We start from the raw sequence: 8,916 nt of genomic DNA, 5'->3' as shown, positions 1-8,916 counted from the left end.
AGAAGTGTGCTGTCCAGTACACTAACATGGGCCTCATGTGAGTATTAAATTTAAATAAATAAAAAAATTAAATAAAATTAAACTTTCAGTTCTTCAGTTGCACTTACCAGATTTCAAGTGGCTCCCATATTGAGCAGACATAAAATTTTTACATTATCACAGAAAGTTCCATTGGAAAGCATTCTTCTAGATAAATTTCTATGTCAGTATAAAAACTTTCTACTTCATATTTTTGACCATCCCATCTTTTTTTCTTCATAGAGATACAACTATATGCTTAATCATTTCTACTAATAAACATCGAGTTTGTTTCGAATATCTTACACTTGCAAACAACACCGAAAGGCACACCCTCATACAAAACTTGTCTCACCTGCCATAACTCTGCAGAATGAAGTCCCAGAAGTGAACATGCTCAATTAAAAGCTATCAAACACTATTCAAATTTTTGTTTTTAAAATAAAACCTTTGTTCTCCAGGAACTGAGACTGAGAGGAGATATACTTAATCTGTCCGATTATGTCAATATAAGGTAGAAGAAAGGAAAATGGTCTGTGGCTTTGGGTAATTTTAATATCCAAAAATTATAGCAGAACATTGTGTGAAGTTGCATCTTAAGTGGAAATTTAGCTTTGAAGTCACTGTGGAAAGTAAAAAAAAACACATACAGTCAAAAAATTACCCTCGAAAAATCTCTTAAACTGAAAATACAGTACAATCCTTGTGCACATTATACTGCATCTATTAACCTAGAAATAGAAGGCCAAAATGAGTGGCAACAAGCATTTACTTGATATCAAAAAGAATAGCTATTTGGGAAGCACTGATATAGGCAGAAACCCAAATAGTGTCCAATTAGTTGACAAAGGTGAGGGGTATTTATAAGAAAGGGAAAGGGAATAATTGCATCAACAGAAGGTAGGCGTTTCTAATGGCACAATAAGCTAACATATAGATGCTAAGTCTGAACAATATTTTTAATTTTTAGTCCAGTAGCCATCAGTCCAGTGGTCATAACATCTTTGCAAACAGTTCTTTGGGGCACAACGTTGCTTTAGGCCCACTCCAAAGGTTATTTTGCCCTGTTTTAACATTCCAAAGGTTTGAAGCACAAGACGTACAAGGCAGTTCCTCTGGGATGGCAGCTCCGACTCCTTTTAAAGTGGCTCTGTTTACTGTTTTTTTACATACCTTTTCTTAATAAGTCTGACATAGTCCATCGTTCCTCTACAGCAGGAAGCCGGAGTGTTTGATAGGCCAAGAGCCAGATGAAGAAGTGGCCCCACGTTGGGTATCAGTTTTCACATCCACAAAATACATAGGTTGAAACATCCAACACCTTTTCAACAAAATAATCTATGCCTCCATACAGCATACTGGCTAGACAACAAGCATGTAGTGACTGCCTATGAGAAACAAATGTAACATCATAAAAGCCAGATGTATAGAAAAAGTAAATAGTCATTCATTCTTAAAATGCTGATGAATCCAATATTTTAACACAATGCTTCTCAAGAATTTTAAAATATTTAAATAGGTAGTATATATATAAAAAATTTCTACTTCTGGCCATGACAGAGTAACAGGGACTGGATTTATCCTCGTTTCTTAATTTAAAAACTTCACTAGATTTGTGAAGCCCACATTTTCAGACATTGGGCAATAGAAGGATTATGAGTAGGTTGTCTAAGAAAAGGAAAACAAATTAGATAAACCTTGCAATTGCTAGATTTCTGCCTGGAGACACATTCAAGAATGCAGAGTACAGAGGTATATATCTTGTACAGCGTGGCTGTCTCACTAAGTTAAGAAGACAGATACTGGAGTTCAGAAAGTCTGAGGTGACTGGAAGTTGTTGGACAGAATTCCAGAGAGAAAAGAACAACACAGAAAAAGAACTACAATAAACGTCTTTGCTACTTCCTAAGATATGTGTGCATAGGGTAAAATTCCGCAACATTGGGCAAAGAGTGACTGAGAAGCTATAAGATGAACAATTCCAAGATCTCAGGGCTGGAAAATTTTCAAGTTCCTACCAGCCTGATAGGAGAGTTCTTATTGATCACTCGGGATATTTAGTAGACATCACAAAAGGGCCACATCTTCATAGTGAGGCTAAACTATCCCGAGATGTACCGAGGCTATTCTAGTTCTGTCCTAACAAAGCTTAAAAACAAACCTCAAATGGATCACACAACTGCAAGGACCTTAACTACCTGCTGGAACGAAGGCCAGAGGAAGACAACAAAATGCAGATATTCAACGATTTAAAATCACAATGTCCAGCACCGAATAAAAAATCGCCAGACAAGTCAATAAGCAGGAAAATATGACCCATAACCAGGAAAAACATCAGTCAATAGAAACAGACCCAGAATTGAAGAGATGATGGAATTTGTAGACAATTTGCATTAAAACAGCTATTATCACTGTGTTCAATTAAAGGAAACCATGAACAGTGAGAAAAGAAATTCAAGATTAAAGAAAAGAACTAAATGAAACTGCTAGTGATGAAAAATATAACATCTGAAGTGGAAAATTCACTGGGTGATATTAACAGGAGATTAATCACTACAGAAGAAAACCTCGGTGAACATGAAAATATAGCAAAAACTATCCAAATTAAAGGTCAGAAAAGACAAAAGATTGAAAATCATGAACAGAGTCACAGTGACCTCTGGAACAATATCAAGTATTCTAACATATGTGTAACTGCAGTCTCACAAAGGAGAGAAAAGGAGGGACGTAGAAAAAATATTTGAAGAAATTATAGCCAAAATTTTTCTAAATTTGATGAGAACCATCAATGCATAGAAGAAAGAAACTAAGTGAACCCAAAACAGGATAAAATAAAACCACACCAAGATATACCATAATTAAATTCATGGAAACCAATGACTAAGAGAAAATCTTAAAAGCACCCAGAAAACAACAGCAACAACAAAAAGACTCATTGAATATACAGGAAGAAAAAGAAGAATTATATTTCCTGTCATATATTATGCAAGCCAGACACAACGGAACAACAACTTTAAAGTGCCGAACCTAGAAAAAAATAAAGAAAAAGAAAAAGAAATAAAAGAATTAAGTGCTGAAACTCTCAACCCTAGAATTCAATACCCAGTGAAAATACCTTTCAAAAGTAAATGCAAAACATTTTTGCAAATAAACAAAAGTGAATTTGTCACCAGCAGAATGCACTGCAAGAAATGATAATGAAAATTCTCAAGTGGAAGGAAAATGATACCAGATAAAAAAAATTGGATCTACACGAAGGAACAAAGGCTGCTAAGTGGTAATATAAGATAAATATAAAATATTTCTTTTTCCCTTGTTTTTAATGTCTTTAAAAGATAATTGACATACACCGTGGAAAGGGGGTGCGGTGGGAATTTTATGGCGGAGAAACCTCACAAATACAACCTCGCCAAGGTTGTCAACATCAACAGTGAAAAGTCATGTTCATCGTGTGTACCCTTGATATGATGGAATAACTTCCATGGTCTTCCTCTCACAAATATATAACATCAGACAAATCCCAATTGAGCACATTCTACAAAATATTTGACCAATACTTCTCGAAACTGTCAAAGTCAAAAAAGATGGACAGTCATCTATGGTCACCCGACCCTGAAGAAGCCCAATCCTGTCTGATCTTGGAAGCTAAGAAGGGTCGGGCTTGGTTAATACTTGGATGGGAGGCCACAGAGGAAGGCCAGGTGCTGTAGGCATAAAAAATAAAAAATAAAGCTTTGTAAGCTGACAAGGTCCTTGCAGTCTGTGAGGTCAACCAACCAAGGTTGTCTCGCCTAAAAAAAAAAAAAAAATGATGGACAATCAGAGAAACTGTGACAACTAAGAAGAACCTAAGGTGACATGATAACTAAATGTCATGATAACTAAGGTGACATGATAACTAAATGTCGTGTGGTATCCTGGATAGGAGTCCCAGCACAGAAAAAAAGGACATTAGATAAAAACTAAAGAAATCTTAATAAAGCATGCATTTTAGTTAATAATAGTGTATCGATATTGGTTTATTAATTTTAATAAATGTCCATCCTAAGATAAGATGTTAGTAATAGGGAAACAGGATGTGGGATACATGGGAATGCTCAGTGTGATCTTCACAATTTTTCTGTAAACCTAAAACTGTTCTAAAATTGAGTTTATCTTTTTGTAAAGATAATCAACTATTTAAAGCAAAAATAAAGTATTTTAGGGTTTATATCATACGTAGTAGTAAAACTTATGACAAATATAGCACAAAAGACATGAAAGAGAAACTGAAATATTTTGCTACAAAGTTTTTAGATTATATAAGAAGTGTTATAATATGATGGTAGACTGTGATAAGTTAAAGATGCATATTATAGGCCCTACAGCAACCACTAAAAAATAAAAAGATATAGTTAATAATCCAAGAGTGTAGATAACATGGAATCCTAAAAAATAACTCGATTAACCCAAAAGAAGGCAAGAAAAAGAAACAAAGAACAGATGACACAATGAACAACAAAGATCAACACGGTGGACTTAACTCCAACCATATCGAAAATTCTTTAAGTGTAAATGACCTAAACATTCCAATGAAAACATCTGCGATTATAAGGCTGCATAGAAAGGCAAGACCCGCCTACATGCTGTCTCCAAGAAACCCGCTTTAAATGTAAAGACATAGATTAGAGGTAAAGAATTGAAAGAAATACACCATGCAAATACTAAACGTAATCAAGTGGAAGGGCTGCACTAATCAGACAGAGTAGACTTCAGTACAAGAAATATTACCAGGGATAAAATGGGACATTTCAAAATGCGAAGGGAGTCAATTTGCCAAATGATATCATCCTAAATTTGTATGTCTTTAATAACACAGAGCTGAAAAAATTGTATATGCACGTGGTATGAAATTCAAAACAAACAAAACCAAGAATTTTTCGTCATACGGACTGGGGGTTGGTTAATCTGTGGGATGAATTCCTATAACTTGAATGCTGATTCAAAATACAGATTGATTTAAAATTTGATAACTACTACCAAATTGCTCTCAATGGGAGATGGTCAAGAAAAAGAACAATTGCTGTTAACAATAACCTCATAAGAATAGGAATGATAGCTAAGATTTTTTTGAACACCTACTGTGTGCCAGGCTATTCTCATTTATTATCAGAGAGGTTCTCTGCTTCTCTCCCATTTTGTACAAGACAGCTGGGACAGAGGGTTATACAAGGAACTGTGGAGGCAGAGAGGGCAGACCCTGCAAATTATGACCCTCACAAATCCTGGAACTCTTCCCTCGTACACATTTTGATTTTTCCTGCGTGATTGGGTAGCTAAAAATGGAGAATAGCATGGCCAATTCACCTTCCATGTTTCCCTCTCTTATAGGATTGCTTTGCTTTGCTATTTTAGCTCCAGAGGCTAGAAGCTGCATTGCAATCAGGTTTTCTTAATAGACTTTGAAATGTAAATTTCATATAGTTTTCACGCATCATGAAATAACCTCCTCTTGATTGTTTCTCACCCATTTAGCCAGGGGAAATAAAAAAACGCTTCACCTTTTTTGTGCCTGCACTACACGCAAATTGAACACTGTGCCCCTCCCTTTCAAAGGATCGTAACCACCTTCACACCCCCACTCAGCCCCCACCCAGCTTAACTTGCTTCCTTCCATTGTGGAAAGAAAATTCCATGAATGCAAAAGCTGAGACTCGTGAATATTTGTTTCTCCTCAAGGTGCTTACCTAAGATGAGCTTTGTGATTGGAATGCGAAGAGCCATCAAAAGGAGTTTCAATCGCATTAGAGAAGATAAGCAGTTATCTGGTGGTTGGACTGATTGGTGCTTTATTTTCCTAAGGAAGCCACTTTCAATATTGCCTTCAGAGGGGCTTAATCAACTGGGTCTGGCCTGCCAACTTTTGCTTTCGGTATACTAATTTTTTTTTTTTTTCCAATCAGCCAGTGCAGGTTTTGATATTACAAAATTAAACAGCTGGAAAAATCTCCCTCGTTTGTTGCCCACCAAGGCAATCCGCAAATCACTGTGATCCCCACTGTAATCACGTGTTCGTGTGTTTTCTAAAATGGGGGGATGGGCTCCAATAAGGTTATTTTGGGGGTTTTCTTCCAAGATGCAACATGCCATTTCTGAATGTAAAATTCCAAGGCAAATTGAGAGCCAAGCGTGATAGATACATCCGAAGGTAAAACTTCTTGTGCACTTGAAAAAAAGAAGTCACAACTGCCCCCAAAGCATACTAATCATTTTTAAATCAACTTTTTTTTTTTTCCTTTCTGGCTAAAGACAGTCTCAGCATTTGAAAAAAACCTATTCACTGGACAAGTAGTAATATTGATCATAATCCTAAAAATGACAGGATTTAAAAAGCCAGATGCCAACTGAGTGAAAGAGAGCTTAATAGGACTTTCTGGCAGGGGAGCCCGGCCCAGGGAGATTTCACGTCTGCGATGGGAACTTGAAGGGAACAACTCCAGTGAGAAAGCTGACAAAATCCCTTGAATCCTTTCTGTACATCCATCTTCTCTTCAAATTGTGTTCTTTCTCCTCCCCCTCTCTCTCCCCTCCACATTTCCATACACAATATGACTATCAGCTGAGCCCCTTGGTCAGCAAATAAAGGCAGAGGGCTAAGTAAATTTGCTTCCCAGCAATTATTTTTGTGAGGTCACGGAGTTAAGCATTAAAAGAACAGTACCGTGGCCAGGGGTCGTCAGTAACTCACTGTATGATTTGAGCTGCAAAACTGGCGGAAGACCTCAGCCACTCTGGCCACTGGGTCTCTGTTTCCTACATTCATTTAAGAGGAATCTTTCACATGAATGCTTCTGCATTACAGCTAATCCCACCCCGCACACAGCTTCCCAAAGAAAGCCCATCGGGTCGTAGAGTCCGAGTCTACACCTGCGAATTATCAGGATACTTATGATCTTTTAAAAAATGAAAGCAAATAAGAAAGAACAAAGGGGGTGGGGGGCGGGGGAGGAGTAAAGAAAAACCCATTAAGATCTTTAGCATCCAGAGCTGGAGTTAGCACACTTTTTCTGTAAAGGGGCAAAGAAGGAATATTTTCAGCTTCGGGGTCACATGGTTTCTGTGGGGACAGTACTCGACTCCGTGTTGCGGAATGAAAGCGACCACAGACGACACTTACGTAAACAGTGGTGGCCACTGGGACCCGATATAATTTCCTTTATCGACACCGAAATTTGAATTTACATAATTCCCGTGCGCCATAAAAGTAATATTCTTTTGATTGTTTCTCAAACTCCTAAAAATGTAAAAAGCATTCTTAGCTCACGGGCGGATCTGGCTTGGAGATGACAACGGTTTGCAGACCCTTGAACGAGAACAAGCTGGCCTTGGAAACCCTTTTCGGTCCGAATGAGGTGGATCATATTTGCTGGCTGTTGCTATGTCACAGGGAAGTGTGGACGCTTGAAAACACAGCCGGCCAATGATTTCTGGACTGTCATATCCTATTGCAAATATAATGAGGAATTCCAGGAATTTAAGCCAGGAAATTGGACTTCGTGCCACATACACTGAAAAATCCTCATCAGGCTTTTAACTGCAAATTAACCTATCCAAATCCGAGGAAATTTAGCATTCTGGTCAAACAGAGAAAACCCTCACCCAAGTACCTTCCTGTAAACCAATGGCTCCTTTGCCATTTGGGGCCAGGTCCTGTGCTTTCCAGGGTGTTTAGCAGCATCCCTGGCCTCCATCCACTAGATGCTGGTTGCATCCCCCAATCTGTGACAACTGAAAATGTGTCCAGACATTGCCAAATACCCGCTGGGGAACAAAATCATCCCCAGTTGAGAATCACTGACCTGTATCAGCTCGTCAATAGAACTTTCTGTGATAATGGAAATGTTTTATATCTGGGCTGTCTGCTAACTATTTGCCACTTGTGGGTACTGAATACTTGAAATGTGCCAGTGGGCCTGAGGAGCTGAATTTTTTATTTTATTTAAATTTAATTACTGCTTTCGCTCCAGGGCGATCGTCAAAAGACAGTGAATCCTTATCATTCCAGAATTACATATTTTACCATACCCCCTAAAATGTGTTTGTAACTCCAAAGTCAGTACTTCTGTATCTTTCTTGGTCATATGCGGCGTGTCATCCGGCACTTGGCTCTGCCTTCTCTTTTCATCTGTCATCCTGTAAGCAAGTGTCCTTTCCTGGGTCTCTTTGGTGCCCATATTTCTCATATCTTTGTGGTTTTTGTTGATGATTTCATTGTTTACAATGCTCCCCAAGCACAGTACGGAAGTGCCGGCTACTGTTCCCAAGCACAGGGAGGCTGTCATGTGCCTTAGGGGGACAATACATTTGAGGGGAAAAGCTTCTCCCCAAAACCAGCACCATTACCAGTCACTCCCCATTGTCCCCTCCCTCCAGCCCCTGACAGCTGCTGATCTCCTGTCTGTCTCTGTGGATTTGCCTGTTCCAGACATTTAGTATAAATGAAATCCTACAGTGTGTGGCTTCTTTCCTGGAACGTGATGTTTTCAAGGTTCAGCCCTGTTGGAGCCTGTGTCAACGCTTCATACCTTTTTGTTTCTGTTTCTCTTTTTTGTTTTTGTTTGGTTGGGGTATTTTTTATATTTACCCTTGAACAATTTTTAAGCGTGCTTTATAATATTATTAACTACGGGGACATTGCTGCACAGCAGGTCTCCAAAATGTTCTCATTTTCATATGACTCAAAGTCTGTACCTGTTGAATGACAACTCCTGGTTTTTCTCCCTTCCCAATCTCTGGAAACCACCATTCTACTTTCTGTGAGTTGTTATTACTTTAGGTACCTCATATACATGGAATTATGCAGTATTTGTCTTTTTATGATTGGCTTATTTCCCTTAGCATAATACCCTCTAGGTCTAT

Source organism: Pteropus medius, unplaced genomic scaffold (assembly GCF_902729225.1).
Source record: "Pteropus medius unplaced genomic scaffold, Ma_sr-lr_union100, whole genome shotgun sequence".
Taxonomy (NCBI): Eukaryota; Metazoa; Chordata; class Mammalia; order Chiroptera; family Pteropodidae; genus Pteropus; species Pteropus medius.
Note: the sequence above shows the minus strand (reverse complement) of the source record.